At 35.9% G+C, this 19,606-nt stretch overlaps 1 protein-coding gene across 2 annotated transcripts in view; it reads right to left on the reverse strand.

Annotated features, from left to right (window-relative positions):
* Positions 1-18,258, reverse strand: part of LOC131439393 (uncharacterized) — a 104,959-nt gene extending 86,701 nt beyond the window's left edge. For both annotated transcript variants that reach the window (XR_009231113.1, XM_058610338.1), the window contains exon 1: positions 17,448-18,258. The gene's annotated coding sequence lies outside the window, so the exon portion shown is untranslated. The remainder of the gene's footprint in view (positions 1-17,447) is intronic.
* Positions 18,259-19,606: the final 1,348 nt, after the last annotated feature.

Below are 19,606 nucleotides of genomic sequence, written 5' to 3' on the forward strand. Positions count from 1 at the left end.
CGGCAAACCAGAGAACCCATATCCTATTCAGATTAACTAATTCGTTCCCCTTTTTACATTTTCGTTCCATTGGAACGATCCCTAGTAGGTCATAGGAACACTAAACCAAGCATCAAAACAGCATGTTTTATAAGAAAATATGTGGGATCGATTGGAATCCACCGGTGGATACGTGTTCCCTTACAATGTCATCACTTTCGAGTACATACGACATAAAATATGATCAAATTATAACACAATTTAAGTTTGCAATGAGATATGAACTGATGGAAAACTTTCATTCAATTCACTCATGCACCTTATTTGCCATCAGTTGTTCTCTCCACTTGGCAGATTCTATGTATAATTAATGCAATTAACACTGAAAACTAGGTCAGACTTTTTCTACGAACAATGAGAGAAAAATGTACACCTAAATTTCATTTAGGATAACTTTTCATACTTCCTTTCATCACCAAAAATTATGCAATTACCCGATCAGATGGTAATAACAGAATTATAGCAACTAGAGTAATTTATTTCAGAAATATAATCTATAAATATAAAAGAAATCTTGAAATATTTTTGGCTGGTAAGCTGTTCAAATAACAAAAATCATGACAAAAAAGACTCTAGCGGAAACAAAATCGTAACAGATTTTGAAACGTTTATAACACAATTATTATTGAATTTGATATAACAACAGAAGTCCGAAAGCAGAAATAGTTGTAATAAATTAGATAGCAAATTTAACACAGAAAAACTATATTTTTGAATGATATTTTTATTAAATGAATAATTTATTTAGTGATCTGGTTTCTTGTTTTAGTTTTTTGAAATTCTGATCATTATATTTCGATATAAAGCAACGAAAGAACTGATTTTTACCTTTTTTATAAATATAAAAAATAGGTATAGAATTCGCTCAAACTTTAGAAAAAATTTCCGAGTGCCATACACCAATCGATTAAGCTCGACGAACTGAGTAAATGTTCGTGTGTGTGTGTATGTGTGTGTGTGTCTGTATGTGTTGTGTCAACTAAGAGGTCGAGATCTCAGAGATGGCTGGACCGATTTTGATCAAACTAGTCGCAAATGAAAGGTCTCCCCGTCACCCAGAACGCTATTGAATGGTTTTGAGATCGGATGCTTACTTTTTGAGTTATACGAAGTTTTATGTCAAAATTATCTGTCACACTTGACCTTGAAAACAGAATATGTTTCCAGACTTAGATTACGCACGGTAATACCTATACAACAAGCCATAGATTATTAAAATCCGTCCACTTTTAACGGAGATATCGACATTTTTGTGTAAGCGACTTTTTCCCCTATTCCAGTAGAAGGAGTTTCGAGCGCTGTATGACAAAGCAATGCTTGGGAGCAACGTGAAACACGATTTTTTGTACTGTTACATCCAATTGTTTCTAAGTACCAAAAAGACTGTGTACAGCATCCTTTTTCATGATATTTAGCCTCGGACCGATTTTAGCACGGTTCTTTTTTGGCAACATAACCGATCAAATATGACATATGTAAACCAGATGATGTCAGCATTTTCGAGTTGAAAGCAATTCCATAATTATATTTATTTAAACTACTTACAGCAATAAATTCTGGAAGAACATAACACCCATATACCATTCGAATCAGTTCGTCGAGATCAGCAAATGCGTGTGTGACAAATAATTTTACTCAATTTTCTCGGAAACGATCCATCCGTTTTCTACAAACTCAGATTAATATGAATAGTCTTATGCTCCTACACAAGGTTCCGGAATTACGTTTGGATCCGACTTCTGGTTTAGGAACTATAGAATGATATGTGGAACGAAATTAACACTCCTAATACCAAGCCTAAAAAAGTTACGCGAAGCACCAAGCCTCAAAAAAGTTGGAACGGTAACTTTGAGCTATCATAGCTCAGTTGTTACTTGATCTATATCGATAAATTTGTCACCCTCGAATTTTGTGAAGCTTGTGGATTATTTTAAGTATAATGACGATCGTTTAGGAAAAACTAATGAAAATCTGATTTTTCCCGTTCCAAGTTTTTTTCTTCAAGCTCAAAATGTTCCCTATCTGCATTCATGCGGCACCTGCATCGCGAATCGGATATTGAAAGCTTCAACTTTACCGAGTCATAACTTTATTGTTAGTCTACCGATCTTCAAAATTTGTTCACCATTGGAAAGGTAATACTTCCAGAAATAAAATGTATTGAATAAAACGAAAAATAGGTTGTCTACCCAAAGTTATAATGAAAATTTTAGAAAGATGACCTAAGAAAAGATTAGACTTTTTGCAATGATCGTAAATATCTCGAAATTCAAAGCGATGACCTATATATTTTTATACATCATTCGATTGCTAGTGATACAAGCTACAATTGTCGCTCAACTACCATTCCTGCAAAATCAAAAGAAAACATTAAAAAATCGATGAATATGAATTTTTAATTGTTAAAGCGGTGACATGTATACTTTTTTTTTAGAATATTGGAATCATTACCAGAAACAATGTATTGATGACCAAAATTATATATCCGTTCAAAGAATTTCAAGAAATTTGGTACAAATACAGAGAATTTGTATTATTGGGAAAATTTTGCCAAACAACATGAAATCAAAATTTTTAAATTTTATGACATGTATTATTTTATTATTTTAGTTGGAAATTTATTATAAAGAAAATTTACAAAAAAAACGTGTTTGATCCACCTAGCAGTGAGATAATACCTTTTTTTACCAATCTGCATGTGTTTTTTGCATGAATATTCTTCGGTGTTTAAGTTTTTATGACATTATTTTAATGACCGTCGTTTTAAGCGACAATTTGAGATTTTAATCACCCATTACTCTGTAATGTCGAAACTGCAAATCGGATCGAATTTAAATCTAGAAGTGTGATAATCGATTAAAGATGCCATGATATGTAAGTTCCACTTTAGAGTTTACGGTAATTTAAGGTACTTCCAGAGCCGGTATTCAGGAACCAGCATAACCCAAACCAATTCGTATGGCCATATGACGAATAAATTACAACAGTTTTGAGTCCAAATTTGAAGCTCAATCCCATCTTCTATATCGGTTTGAATTTTAAAAATTCATCATCATGTAATTCGAGAACCGGAAGTCATAATTGGATAAAATTAATTAATTTTTGTATGTATGTATAAAATTAATTAATTTTTTATATAAGTTTATTTTAATTTGAATTTTTGTTTCTGATATTTGATTAGGCTTTTTTTGAGAAAACGATTGAGCTTTGAGAAACGATTTTATACTGGAACCGGAATTCTAAAATCGGTATGGCCGAAGTCAGATAAATTCACCTGAATAGCTGTATAGTTTACATTTGTTTCAAAATATTTGAAAATCAGTGAAGACATCTTTGAGAAATCATAGCACGAATTAAATTTTTAGGCCTTCTGAATCGACAAAAAGTTAATTTTTTTTATCGGCTATCCAAATCTGCTAACCCGATAAACCTGATTAATTTATGTGGAATAGACATTTTTATACCAATCACCCTGTATCCCGAAACCGGATGTTGGATCTGGCTGAAGAGCAAAATGTTTTATAAAATCTTGGAACTTTTCATTTGAATCTTAGATGATTCTTAGAATTCATTTGAATCTTAGATCGGTTCAGCCATCTACGAGTAGAATGAGTTACACAATTTTGATTTCGTTTCATATATCATCCTGTAGTTCCGGAACCAGAGGTCGGAACCAAACATAATTCAGGAACTTTGTTTGGGAGCATACGACTTTTCGTATGAATCTGAATTTGTAGAAAAGAAATTTTCCGAGAAAATTGAGTGAAATTATTTGTCACACACGCATTTGCTGATCTCGACGAACTGATTCGAATGGTATATGGATGTTATGTTCTTCCAGCATTTATTGTTGTAAGTAGTTTAAAACAATATAATTAAAAAAATATCTGCCATCATCTGGTTTATATATGTCATATTCGAACGATTATGTTGCCAAAAACGAGCCGTGCTAAAATCGGTCCGAGGCTAAATGTCATGGAAAAGGATGCTGTACACAGTCTTTTTGGTACTTAGAAACAATTGTATGTAACAGAATAAAAAATCGTGTTTTCCGTTGCTCCCAAGCATTGCTTTGTCATACAGCGCTCAAAATTCCTACTGCTGGAATAGGGGGAAAAGTCGTTTACACAAAAATTTCGATATCTCCGTTAAAAATAAACGGATTTTAACAATCTATGGCTTGTTGGATAGGTATTATCGTGCGGAATCTAAGTCTGAAAACATTTTCTGTTTTCAAGGTCAATTGTGACAGATACTGTCAAAAAATTTTGACATAAAACTTCGTATAACTCAAAAAGTAAACATCCGATCTCAAAACCATTCAATAGCGTTCTGGGTAACGGGGAGACCTTTCATTTGCGACTAGTTTGATCAAAATCGGTCCAGCCATCTCTGAGATCTCGACCTCTTTGTTGACAACACACATACAGACACACACACATACACACACACACACAGACATTTGCTCAGTTCGTCGAGCTGAATCGATTGGTATATGTCATTCGGCCCTCCGGGCCTCGGAAAAATTTTCGAAAGTTTGAGCGAATTCTATACCTATTTTTTATATATATAAAAAAAGGTAAAACTGAAACTTGGATTTCACAAAAAATTATAAATATTTTAGTAAATAACCTTAAACTCTAAAAATAGTTATATTTTTGTATTGGACAAACGATCTAAACAATTTTTATGCACAACCCAAACGCAATTGATAACTACTAAAATTCTGATTTTGTTGTAGGTTTGCCGTAGAATCTCAAAAAATAGGTAAAAGATCGGAAATTTTAAAATTTTCGAGTTAAATTGCATTGCGCAGTGGTCCGGATCCACAATTTAGGGGGACAAAAACATTTGTGGCTTAACCTTATACTTTAGAGCTATGATGTCTTCAAAACAAATGATCAATGAAGATAAGCCATATGTCGATGTACATGGTATTAGGGTGGCTCTTATTATTAAGGTGATCTAAAACTTATTTTTCGGATATATTGAGATAGAGGACTGCATTCTTCGGCAAAATTGTAGATAAGCTTATATCGAGCAGCTTTGCTGAGGACACCATAGTAGTATCTGCAACGGTTTTAGTGTTACAGCTATTTTTAAAGAGCAACTTAGTAACTTATATTTCGTTTAGGTATCTTTGAACATCTTTTAGAGTTTGTTAAAACCAATTTTTCAATGACTGGCGTATTCAGGTAGCGTTTTCTGAACCAAAATTATGAACAAAACTAGTTCAAAAACAGGTTATTTTTAAACTGCTATATCTAACATTGAGGCAAACGAAAAAAATCCGTTTCTTGTAATTGACAGAAAATATTTTCGTGCATGTTTATAAAAAAAGGCGGAGGAGATATTTTTTTAAATTTTTTTAAATTATGTTCATACATTGAACAGTTAATTAGAACCCACTTACGAAAAGTATGATTCCCAGCGTGGTCTTTCCATACGCACCGGGTGTTTCGAAGTGGGCGTTGTCAACGCTCAGGTTATTTTCCAATATAAACTGTTATAACAAGTCTAAAATTGATGTCAGAATGAGCGCGGAACACGGAGCGAAGCGAAGCGATTCAATGCGATGTATTGTTTTCGCATTGCATTCACTCTGACAGATTTGCTTCGATCAAATGCAACTAGCTCGCACACGCGCATCGACGCTTCGCGTGACGTTTTCACTCTGACACTAACCTAAGTCTAAGCCCTATTTCAAATTAAAATATTTTTCACCTCGATTTCAGTGGGCATTCAACGAAGATTCAAATAAAATTTAACAAACGCCGTAGGGAATATTTATATCGAGCCCCACGTCAAATTTTGTAACATTGGTTTTTCCGTTCCACTTCGATAGGAAATTGTTTCATCCGCCAGCAGATATTAATGAAAGCATGGAAATAATCGGAATAATTTCCGATGCATGTTTTTACATTGCACGAAAGTGCTCTTCGTCAGTTACAATTAGTTCCAATGTCCGACAGTTATGTCGATTTTAATAACGGTACTACATCTGCGGACCATTAAAAGTTGCCGAACCTGGACAAATGAATTGTCGGTTTTCAATGCATTGTGAACAATCGCGATATGGATGATGAATGATTTTCATTATAATCTCAATAAAAATGGAGGAAAAACATGTTACGTTCGGTTGAAAAAAAACACGGTGCGTGAGAGCAATGCAACTTGTTCGCTCGGCTTCTGCTTTCAGCCTTGTGCAGTGAAAGATGCAAACGGATGTGACACGAACAGCGAATCTCATGTTCATTAATTGTATTCAATTAATACGCGACGAAGCAACACGAACCAATTTTGCACTACATTCTGATGTGGGATTTGGTCGCCGTTTTTAAAAGATTGGACACATGACGAAAATGCTAAGCTAGTTTAGTCTCAATTAACAAAGCGGTCTGCAGCAATAATCGCAAAAAACTCGAACCGAAAATTGCACATAAAAGATTCAGATGTTAAATTTTTATTTTAAGTTGAACAATAAAAATTCGTTTCCATTCATTGAATATTTGATAAACCATACATAACAAGTTCGCAAACCAATAAACCCAATCATTGTCTTGTCGTACGGTAAATTGGGAATCAATAAAATACACAAGAAATCAATTTCAGCTGCATTTATCATCGTAACAAAGGACTTTTCGATTCAATAGTCTAAACTGCTTACACACGTACGAAAGCTGGAAACATATAAACGAACAGCTGAGCAGTCGAGAATGTGGCAAAATTTCACCATTCGTATTCATGAAAAACAGATACGGATATGTGCGGGAATGGTAGGAAAATCCGGCGGGTGTGAGAACTCAACAGCAACATCCCTGGTACTACCCAGCTGACGGAACCAATTTTCACAGATTACGGTTATCACATACCGTTAGCGTTCGAGTAAAAAATGCATGGAACATGAACAGGCTAAAACGCGATTTGTCGCGCGATGGTGTACGGCGAATCCATACGAAAAATCACGTCTTCGGTGCCCAGCCTTTGTAGTGCAGTGATTTCATTCGTGCTAGTTCATGCTGAGAAAAATGTTCTTTGAATTTTATACTGAACTAGCGGACCCTTGCACACTTCGTAGCGCAATAATATTAGATTAGGTGTAGAAAATCAAAACTCAATCAATCAATTTTAATGATTATTGAAGAAAAATATCTTTATAATGCTCTATGCTAGTAGCCCCAATCTTTTTATATCGCGGACAACAGGATAAAATTTATAACCGATGGTTTGCCGAAACGCAAACAGACAGCGTACAATTTACCATCTGAAAAAAACTTTAAATTCACGCTACAGACTCATAACGATTATTGACGGCAACAGAAAAGTTAAACGGATGAGAAAATGACGTTAAAATTGTAATGACATATCAGTGGGCATCATTGGAATGCGTGGAATGAAAACTTTTTCTTCTTCTAATTTGATATTCAAAATTGTTGCCTCGACAACATTTACGATTAACTTTTGAACTTTAAACTTTTTTCTGTAATTGTTCCTCTATTTTTCACATTTTTTTTGTACTTTGTGTGCTTGTTTCAGAATTTGTTCCTGTACGTTCTATTTCTGCTCGAGTATTTTCTGTATTTGTTCCTGTAACTTCTGTACTTATATCTGTACCATCTGCACATTCTGTACCTTTTCTGCACTCTCTACAATTGTGCCAGTACATCCTGTACTTGTTTCTCTCATTTCTGTACTTGGTTTGTACTTTCTGCACTTGTTCCTGTACCTTCTTCATTTTTTCCTGAACTTACCTTCGGTACTTGTTCCTCTTATTTCTGTACCTGTAGCTGTCCCGGTGAACTTCTCAAAGCTTAAAAAATGTCTTTGGATGGAAATTATTTCGAATACTATTGAGTCAGAATAATCGAACGACCCTCACGATTGCTCGTGATCAATGAAGTAGAATAGTATTTTTCTCGTACATTGAGAAGTTATATCCTGCATGTTCCGTAAAAATGAATCATCTGACAATGGTTTTTGATTTGATCTCAACATTTTTTCCCAAAACACGTACACTTCGCACTTTGAAGCATTTTTTTCCTGCTCTAAAAAGTCCCAACTGATCCAAGTAAAAGGCAACCAAAATCAGTTTGACAGTTTATGAGCAAGATAGTGAATCATTCGAATAGGTAAAACATGTCGATGAGTTCCTAAATCTCGGTTCCATCAATGTAATTCTAATAATAGAAGGCAAACGGGATGGTTCGAGTACATTGGACGAAACTGTTCATAGCCAATCAAACATAAATAATTTGAAATTTCGAAGTACTCTGGGTTCATATAATTCGAAACGTGTTTGGGCCAATTGAAGACGTTTGGACTCAAATAAATAACCGAACTTGCAATTTGAAGCAATTGACGAAATTTGGAGGTCGTTTCGAGAAAAATTTACACAAAATCTCGTCCAAAAAATCCTTGAAAGATATAGCATGGGAAATGCTTATGAAAAATTTAAGCCAAAAAATTGCTTTCTAATTCGAATGGAGTTGTTCCAAAAAGTAGAGAGCCGAACAGTTTTGGTGTTTGAGTTAACGTTATTAATTTGAAGTGGCTGCACACCACAATCCTGTTGTCTCAGTGCATTGTGACAGCAATAATTATATCGTGAAGATAAGATACACATTTCTGGAGTTTTAGGAAAACAAAGAATCGTTAAAAAAAACGTTAATCCCTTTCTTTGCTTTTTTTTCGTTTTATATCATTTATTTTGTCCCAGAAAGTATGGACGCAACGAAAAACCGCTGCCATTTCGCAATGGTTCAGAATCTGTCAATTTTTATGGCTGCGTCCTGTTGTTTACACTCTTCTCTAACCACTTGTGCAGTTGTTTATTCGTTTTCATTAGTTTGTTTCGAAATGCGTGGACTCTCAGCAGAACTACGTCGAAAAATTGTGTACAAATGGTGCACAGAACGGGGACTGTCACTGAGAAAGAGCGCAAAAATGGAAGGAGTAAGTGAAAAAGTCGTGCGAAATGCAATCAGGAAGTTTGGTGAGGATAACGCCTTTGAGGATAAACCGAAAACGGGTCGAAAAAAAGGTCCTGCTAACCCTCAGTTGGATAAACGTATACTGAAGGCGTTCAAACAAAAGAAGGAGGTTTCAGTTCGGGATGTGGCCAATAAAGTGGGCACTTCGAAGTCAAATGTTTTTCGTGCTAAAGAACGTTTGAATCTTCAAATCTATAAAAAGCAGAAACAACCAAAACGTAATCCGAAACGAGAAGCATCGATCAGGCCGAGGGATCGAAAGCTGTACAATACGATTCTTGCTGGAAATTTGAACTTCATAATCATGGACAACGAAACCTACGTGAAACTCGATTACAAATCCCTGCCGGGACCACAATATTATACGGTGCGAGAAGGGCAAGTGTTAAACCAGTCCGAGACATCGATTGAAGTCGAAAAATTTGGTTAGAAAGCTATGCCCTGGCAAGAAATTTGTAGCTGCGGTAAGATTTCGAAACCCTTCATCACCATTGCTTCAATAAACAGCGCAATATACATCAAGGAATGTTTACAAAAACGACATCTACCCATGATTCGAAGCCACAAGGATCCTGTTGTCTTCTGGCCAGATCTTGCTTCTTGCCACTACTCGAAATCAACGGTAGAATGGTATACTACCAAAAATGTCACTTTGGTTCCAAAAGACATGAATCTACCAAATTGCCCACAACTTCGACCAATTGAGGAATTTTGGGAATTAACGAAGGCACATCTTAGGAAACATGTCTCGGCAGCCGAAACCACTCAACAGTTCGAAAAAGATTGGAAAAAGTGTCAAAACTTATCGCCAAGAAGTCTGTACGGAATTTAATGAGGAACGTTCGAAAAAAGTGCGCCAGCTAGTCTACAATCGCTAAGTATCAAATGTTGAGAATAATATTCTGGTGTTGTAGTCTAATATTATCAGTATATCGAATAAAATTTGAATAACACTTGTGAATTATTTACAGCGAATTCAAAGTGCGTTCATGCTTTCTGGGACAGTCTTTATTGCGTCGTATTTGGGATTAAGTCACCTGGAAAATTCAATTTTTTTGTGTGTATTCAGAGATGACATTTCACTAGAGTGATACACCAGGCCGTAGGTTTCAATTATACACTGCGGATACATTTGCTCCGCTCCACACAAAGAGGAAAGCGCACTTCATTTCTTCGCACGAATCGCTCTCACGTGCTCTCGCCTAAATACACCCAAGTGATCACTGGCGCTTGATGGTGAGCGAACACTTCTGTAAACTTCAATTAATAGAGAGTAGATCTGGCCTTGCTATGAAAAATTTGCAATGAAAACCGAAAATTTAACGATAAATTGTTTTATTTTGCTGATTTTGCGTGCCTTCTTCCACGCAAACCATACACCAGAGTGCTCACCAGCGTGTACACCTCTGTGAAAGTATCTGCATCCACCTCAGAGAATTTATTAGCTAACCCAAGTAACAATTTATGTTATGCTAGCTTGTTTGTGACTAGTTTGCAACCAGATATTTGAGTGATTGTTACTAACATCTAACCACTTGCATGACTCAAAAAGCGCAGTTTCTACTAGTTGTTAAATCGGCTAAAAATATGTTGTCGTTACGTTGTAATGCCATACTGAAATAACTTATCTTTCCATAACTTGAAAATAACTTGTTTCCAAGTAAACTAGTTGAAACTTAGTCACCATCGACATTGTAAACATTGAATGAATCCAGAATATTTTTCTATCATCAATAAAAAAGCAAAAAGAGTACTTTAAGTCCCAAACTTGATACAAGGTACAAATAGAAGGTAAAGATAGAAAAAATAAACAACAAAATAACCCTATGTTCAGAATGCTCAAAATTATTCCAAGTAGAGTGATTTCTCATCATTTAAAATTCATATATCATGAGAACTATAATATTATCACAATCGATATTCAATCCCTATATTATTTTCTTCGTGTTTATGACAGTGCATAGAACAAAAATGACTATCCTGCCTTTCACTATTTTCGGCAAAAAGTAGTTTTGAATAAAGTAATATCCTGGTTTTTTTACGTTTCATACACTTCTTGAGACTTCATATTGTGTTCGCCATATTCAAGTCAACAAAGGTTGTTTTGTTTGCATTTTAGTTATCATAACGTTGGGAAAACTTACCGATAACTATCTGAATTAATGAGTAAATTATATGTTATAATCTTATAATATCCAAGTTATTGTTATATCAATTCACAGTAACAATTCACATAAACGCTAACGTATTTATAATGGTTTCGCAACGGAAAATAAACCTTTTTTCAACTAGTAGCTAAAAACATAGCTGTGATTAAAGATATGTTAGAATCAAGTAACGATAACTTACAAATGATAGTTAGTTTAATGTTTACGATATAAAGAAACAATGATGTCACCTTGTTTTAAACAGTATAACATAAAAAACATGTTCGTGCTCTTGTTGCAACACAGTTGGGTTAAGTGGTATCAAAACTTGTTATGGGTTGCTACTATTGACGTCAAATAAACTTATTTTCAACTAATGGCTAGAAGCATTGTTGTGATTAAAAATATGTTTGGATTAAGTAACGATAGCTTGTAAATTATATTAAATTCAATATGACACAAAGATGTTATGATTGGAAACCTAAATAACTATTTCGTAACTAGTTATGTCATGATGAAACATTGCTGTCACCATGTTTTAACCAGTATAACATAAAACACATATTCGTGCTCTTGTTGCAACATAGTTTGGACTTTGTCGTATATGAACTAGTTGCGGATTGCTACTTGGGGATGCTCACTTTGGTGCGATTCAGTGGAAGAGGTAAAAGGAAATAAACAAACGCACTTATGATGCGTGCATACTTTATACAACAGTGGTGTGTATATGTGAAAGAGAAGAGCTCTCGTTGAAGTTGTTAGTGCGAGGGGAGAAATTTTGCTTGCTCTTCGTCACACAGAGGAGATGGACATCTCTGTGTGTATTCAACAGTACCGTAGTGAGGGTGAGGCGAGTGCGGCGACCGCATCGGGCGCCGAAACACGATGGAATTGGTAAAAAGTAATTGTATTAATAGTTTATCAAGAAATAAATTCTTTACTATTTTTTCCGGGAAACCCATTCAAATTGTATTAAGTTTCAGACATTTCAGATAGTATTACCACTGTTACCAGCAGCCATTAATAATACAGAACCGCCATTCGGTGACCACCGTAACAACAATTTTTCATGAACAAGAGACGCCCTTTTCTCGATTGTTATTGTACACTTGGATCTTCCCAAAGAGGTTTGATTTTCTGAATGCAACGCAGATAGATGGGTAATGTCGTGAGACGTGAATACGAAAAAAATTGATGGTTCAGTTTCTTTGATATTAAAAAATCTGAATTCTGGAACTCGACCACATTTCGAATCAATATGCTAGAGCTAAATTATAAATCTGAGCTCTGAAACTCAATTTTGTTGCTAGATTCTGGAACTGGACTCAGGTAACGAATTCTCAAACTGAATTCTAGAACTGAGCTTTGGACATGTGTTTTGGAACTGAACTCGACAACAGGATTCCGGTTAGACACTGAATCCTAAACCTAAATCCTAGCACTGAACTCTGGACCCAGATTTTGGTTTGCTTCTGATTTTTAATTACAGAGTTTGGGTCTAGCATTCAGTTTTCAAATTGGGATCCAGAATTCAACTCCGAGATTTAGTTCCAGAATTCAGATCCGGATTTTAGTTCAAAAATTTTCAGAATCTAGTTCTTAAATTCAGTTACACTTCTAGAATTGTGGAACTGACATTTGAACCCAAATTAGAGTTGCTTTCTGGAACTGAATTCTGACCGTGGGTTTTTGAATGCATTTTAAAACTGATTTCTGGAAATACAACTAAGTGTCGGATGTGAATACTAGTCCTGGATTTCGGCCTGAACTTCAGGTTCAAAATTCAGTTTCAGATTTCTAAACCAAAATTCTGAACCTAAATTTTCGATCAAATATTGTAACTGAATTCTAGTTTTAGTTTCAGAATTCAGTTTCAAAAATCATTTCCAAAATTTAGTTCCAAAGTCCAGGTCCAGAAATGAGATCCTGATCTCAATTTCCGATTTCATTTACAAAACTCAGGTTTAATGTCGAGTGCTGAAATTCGGTTGCAGAATTCGGGGACTAGATTTTGGCCTTGGATTAAGGACGAGGAACTAAATTTGAAATCAGGATTCTTAAAATGAGAAAAAAAATCTAATCTTGGATTCTGAAACCGAATTTCAGAACAGTACTCTAGCATGGGATTCTGGTCTGAACTGAATGTGTCACTTACCCCGACTAGAAAAAATACAAAGCATAAAATTTTGAATTTCCATGAAACATTTTATAAAATTTCAAATTTCAAATTTTTAGCGAAAATTTTACCACAAATTACCGATCATATCTCCGAAGACGTTAGATACAACAAGATATTCTCACGATCAAAAACTTGTCACTCTCCAAGAATATTTTGAAAAAGCATCTCATAGTAAAGTAAGTTGTATTCACGACAAATTCCACTGATTTTGTATGTACAATGCTCATTCAAAAACTTATGACTCTTTTTTAGATTGATTTGAATTTTATTTCCGAAAATTTACTATTGAGAGATCCAAATTCAATAAAATGTACATGTACGTAGATTTCTGCACTATTATTCACTGCACTTGTATCGCACATTTTGACATAGGATTATGTCTTTGTTTACTAATGTCGTTTTTCATTGAGAACACTCGTGTAGTGTTTTGCTCGATTCGTGCACTTTTCGTGCAGTCGGGCAATCAAAACAGGTGCACTGTGTTTCATTGATTTGCACCGCACGAAAAAAATGCACTTTCGGTGCAATTCGCGGGCAACTATTTTACACCCGTTTTCTTTTCCGAGCAGCAAGCGTGCAAACCAAACTTTACAAAACTGTTTCATTGATCGGTTGTCAGGGCAAAACACTGGCACCGAGCGAGTGGAATCAATGAAAAACGACATAAATAGGAGTGCGGTTTCAAAACACGCAATTTTTAACCGCAATTTAAAAAGAGATTAGGCCACATCGTTCGGAGTAGACAATATATTCGAGATAATTGATGGTGGAAACTTCAATTAATAACGAACTATGTGAAATATTCTGTGTTTACCAAGCCGCTCTTATAGCTTCCCTTAATAGTAATGACGATAAGTACTAAATTGACTTACACTCTGTGCGGTTCGTTAACGCCTCGGTAAAGGATTCTGTGCCCATCAGAAAATGGGCCTTCTGCGCAAAGAAATCGAAGTGAGTTGTATTTTTCAAGTTTTTCTGCACAACTTTCGGTGCTTCCGGAACAGGAAAAGGGAGGACCAGTAGTGCCGAATTAAGCTGTTATGTCCACAAACTAACAAGCTCTGCAAACTAGAAGAATTGATCAGACAGTTTTATGGGATTTGTACCTGTTTTTGACCATCGTTTGTAAAAAAATACTAATGAAATTGGTAATTTTCCTCTTATCTCACTTTAATTCCGGAACCGGAATTCGGATCTAGATAAAATGCTCTAGGAAACTATAAGACCTTCCATTTGAATCTCAGTTTGTTAAAATCGGTTGAGCTGTTTCAGAAAAAAATTGAGGCACAGTTTTTGTCAAATTTTCACATATTACCATGTAATTCCGAAACCGAAAGTCAGATCCAAATGAAATTCAATAGCAGGCTATGGGCCTATAAGATCTTTTATTTGAATATTATGTCGTTTTTCATTGAGAACACTCGTGGAGTGTTTTGCCCGATTCGTGCACTTTTCGTGCAGTCGGGCAATCAAAACAGGTGCACTGTGTTTCATTGATTTGCACCGCACGAAAAAAATGCCCTTTTGGGCCATTTTGCGGGCAACTATTTTGCACCCGTTTTCTTTTCCGAGCAGCATGCGTGCAAACCAAACTTTACAAAACCGTTTCATTGATCGGCTGTCAGGGCAAAACACTGGCACCAAGCGAGTGGAATCAATGAAAAACGACATTAGTTTGTGAAAATCGGTTCAGCCATTTCTGAAAAAAGTGAGTGCATTTTTTTCATTTTTATGCATATCATTCTATATCTCCGGAACCGGAAGTCGGATCGGGATGAAATTCAAATGCAGGCTATGGGACCATGAGACCTTTCATTTGAATCTTAGTTTATGAAAATCGGTTCAGCCATCTCTGAGAAAAAAAAAGTGCATATTTTTGTTACATACACACACACACACACAGCGACATTTGCTCAGTTCGTCGAGCTGAGTCGAATGATCTATGACATTCGGCCCTCTGAGCCTCGGTTAAAAAGTTATTTTTCACAGTGATTGCATAGCCTTTCTGTATGAGAAAGGCAAAACGAAACGAATACCATTTAACAACCACCGAATTCACCTGATTTGGCTCCCTGCGACTATTTCCTTTTCGGTCCGTGCAAGAAACCGCTTTGTGGAACGCGTTTCAGCACCCGAGATGAGATTATAGAAAAAATCTTAGATTGCTCTGATGGCCATACCGAAAACTGAATATAAAAAATGTTCCGAGGATTGGATCAAGCGCTGGCGAAAGTGTGTTGCAGTCGATGTGAAATACTTTGAAAAGGACAATATCGATTTTGATGAATAATCTTGTATTTTGAATTTTCTGAAAAAATACGTGAACTTTTTGACCCAGAAAGTAGATGGAATCTTCTTTTGAATCGATTCACTATTTATAAAAATAATAAGTTTATACGCACTCTTTCTCGAAAATTATCATTATAAAATTAAATGTTTTATTTGTCCAGGCTTTTCAAATCATCATCTTTTACTTCCAGTTAAAAAATAAATTCCAAAAACTTTATAAAAATGAGAGAATGGATAAAATAATCAATTATTATGAAAGAATTCAATTGTCAATCAATCTATCAATCTACGCGCTTAAATTAGATTAAGTTTCTAATTGATCAGCTGAGTAAGTTTTTGGTTCAGTGCATCTATCATCATCTCTATAGTTGTTTTTATTAGGGGAACGTTTGAATTGCTTCATGTTTAATGTACTTGGGCTCGGTCGTGTCCTGTATTTTTTTGTCGTGTATACGACTTACTTTACTATGGGGCGCCTTTTCAAAATTAGCCATATGGAAGAATGGGCAGAACTTAATCGTGAATATCTCGACTTGTATTAATGGCAGCAACATAATTCTTTCACTATTTCATCAAAAATATGATCAGGATTTTAGGATAATAATTTGAATAGTGTGAGATAACCACAAACAACTCAAAAATTGAAGTTTTCTCAAAATTTGAAAACAACGCGTAAAACTCTTTACTTTCGCTTGGGGTTTTCGCGCAAGGACGACGATTTTGAGGTAGTCAGGCACATATTTTCAACTGAACAACTGAAGCTCAAACAAATGCTCAGGTCGTAGTTCTCATTTGCCATCCAGTCGCCAAGACGAGAAGACGCATTAAACCAGTTTTGCATCATTTGGCACTGCGAGCGGATGTCTTGCGGTTTGTACGCAAAGCTAGTTTCAACTTAAACAAGAGCGATTGCATCATACAACAGAGCTTCTGGTCGTTTGCAATGGAGAGAAAGAAAACGATAAACGAAAAGTGGACAACATTTTATAAAATTAGCCATTCTAATGGCTCTAAAAGTTATCTAAAGAACTATTAAGATTACTTCTTTGCAAATCGAGGGTAAAAATCATCAGTTTAGTGAAAATCCAACATAATTTGCTTTACTTTGTGCACTTTTCGCTGTGCGAAGATCGTTCGAGATAATTGTTCCGAACTGTGCTAAATATCGTAGAGAATTCCACAATTTGGTCGTTCTAAAAAGAAATGAATCCTGTACTGCATCTTGATAGATTCTTCCAATGAAATATGCAAATCCGAAATGAGATAATCGACGTCAAAAGTTTCACAATTCACACAATCGATCACCTATCAATTCAAATTCGAAAGTATAAAGAAATTGTGTCAGTTTTAATCGTATTCACGTCATCCAGTTATGTGTCTGATAATACACACCCGTACTTTTTCTCTTGATATGAAGGTTTGCATGATTGGTTGCGTGTAGATTGTACTTTATATTTCAATAGAAGCTCATTAGGATCTTGAAAGAAAAGAAAGTTATTCGATGTTTAAGGTTTTTCGACAGAATTGTGTAGGATTGTCCCAAATGCGGTTATTTTTTACTCACTCTGAAAGTTTCAGGCTTAATCGTTGTCCAGTGATGACCGTTTACTTTATAATTCATAGATGCGAGTACAAATTTAACATTTTAGTTACACAGTAGATGAAAGCATAACGATGAATTATTCAGCTTTAGCAAAACTATGCTTCATTTTGTGGGTAAACAAAATTTTGCAAAGTCGGCAAATCATTTGAAATATTAATCATAACTTTGACCTTTTTGAACTGATCAAACATCGAACTCACCTTAATTATTCATTGACGCTGTTCCATCCAAAAATAATCCTTTGAATACTATCTTTAGTAATCATTTTCCAGTCAGCATGGCTATCATAAATTCACTCTTCCATATAAAAAGGACACCATTCGCCCACACTTAAGCTGGAGATAAAATTTATGATACTACGTCTTACACTAGAAAGCTTTGTAACTTGTTATTCCTACACTCGCCAAAGATTTCTCATGCGTAGATGTATACACTCTTCTCTTCTATTTCCAGCTTCAATATTTTGAAAACCACAAATTTCATCCAGTCGGCTTTTCCAGCACACGTTAAACAATCCCACTCAGTGAAAACTGTTGCTTCGGCTTGACTTTCGGTGCACTGAACCATAGAAATCATGGCATCTGGATGGTTTCCCACTCGCCTGTATTCATCGATACACACATCGGTCTCCTGCAAAAGTAGTAAACACTCCCGCAGTCACTTTTACTGTCGTTTTTTCATCCGAAAACAAAACCAGCCATCATCCATCCTTCGGTAATGAATTCAAAAAAATATCCTCAACAGCGCCGATCACGTCCAACCTGGCTTTAATTGATTTTCCTACTTTGCCTGGTCGTCTTTGTGTGACACGAGGCGGGGATGGAAGAAGGAAATCCCTGGAGTCGACCCAGCACATCAATCCGATAGGCTAGTACCATCTGTTTGCCTCACCCAGATCTGTTTAAAGATGATTCCTGACGGGGCTCGAGACGATCAAACGCGGGCCGAGTTTGAATACCGAGCTTGCTGTTTGGTGAACCGACCGCCGCGACCATTCGCTGATAACTGAATGCTGGATGGAACGATGGTCCAGGAGATGTCGAACGCTCAGCATCTCTCCCGACCGATGTCTCTCACAGCTTCCTTGTACATAAATGGTGATAAGAAGTTGTCTCTCGGGATAGTATCCATTTCCTTAGCCACGCGTTGGCATGTCTGATGTGTGCATTTTATGTGTTTTTCTTACTACATGAAAGCAGTAACAGGTTTCGACAACACACATGCTACAAATCCGTAAATAATTTCGTCAGTATTCGATCGATTTAATGTCCCATTATGATTTTTTTCTCGCAGCTTACATCAAATCTCAATTAAATGAATTATCAGTACATGAACGGGAAGCACGTTGCCTCTAATGGTCATTTACCTTCATTCTTCACATCCTTCACACCGCCATTCCGATGACAGAGCACATGAAAAGTTTGCCTGCTTTTGCAACAGGTGACATGCGCCAGATTCTCCCGCTCAGCACAAAGGTTTTTGCGTCCCGATCTCACACTTCCTCTTTCGTCAGTTGAAAACTCCGGAAACACAGCCTCTGCTCAGACTCAAAACACGTATCCCTACCAGTCGTGCCAGGTAGATCACGCGTATTGTTATTGTTAGTAAATTTTCCTCTTTGTTGGGCTCGAGTCTTGTAGGCATCATCCTTGAATGACGGCTCAGTTTCCTTTCTTATACTGAAAGGATATGCAATCCCCCCCCCGGTGACAACCGACTTCAGAATATCTGAAAAATTAGGTTTCCAAAAACTTTACGAATTAAGTATTAAGAATTTCAAACCATCGCACAGTGGTTAAGGTCCTACGGAAAACGTAATCAATCATATTTGAACAATGGACCAATCCCTAAACCTGAACCCCGCACATAGGGTCAGAAAACTTTTCCAGCCCGAAGAGGTGAATGACCACAATGTTAAAACCTCTATAATCAAAAACAAAAAAATCCCTTAACCATTCAAATCTCCTACAATCTGACAATTTGTTTTAATCGCAAGGGTTTGAAGCGCATCTTTTCTCATATTATAGTATGATGCTATAGAGCAATTCCAGAAATGTTTAGCAGATCATCAGACTCGACCTTCTCCGATTTGAATGAAACTTTGCACATGGCTTAAGTATGGCAAACCATAAGTTTTGAACCGATGGAGCGGTCAATCCGACTCACGACTGATTTTTAAAAAGGGCGTATGTGTTTTTGCATTTCACAAAAATTACCTTTTTCAAATCGTTGTAACTCGGAAACCGTTAATTGTACAAAAATGGCGTTCAGGTAGAAGTTGTAGGGAATCGATTTAGCACTCTAAAAAAAATATACGCTGAAAATTTAGATTTTTTTTCTGAATAATTACAAAATATTC

This window comes from Malaya genurostris, chromosome 3 (genome assembly GCF_030247185.1).
Source record: "Malaya genurostris strain Urasoe2022 chromosome 3, Malgen_1.1, whole genome shotgun sequence".
Lineage (NCBI taxonomy): Eukaryota > Metazoa > Arthropoda > Insecta > Diptera > Culicidae > Malaya > Malaya genurostris.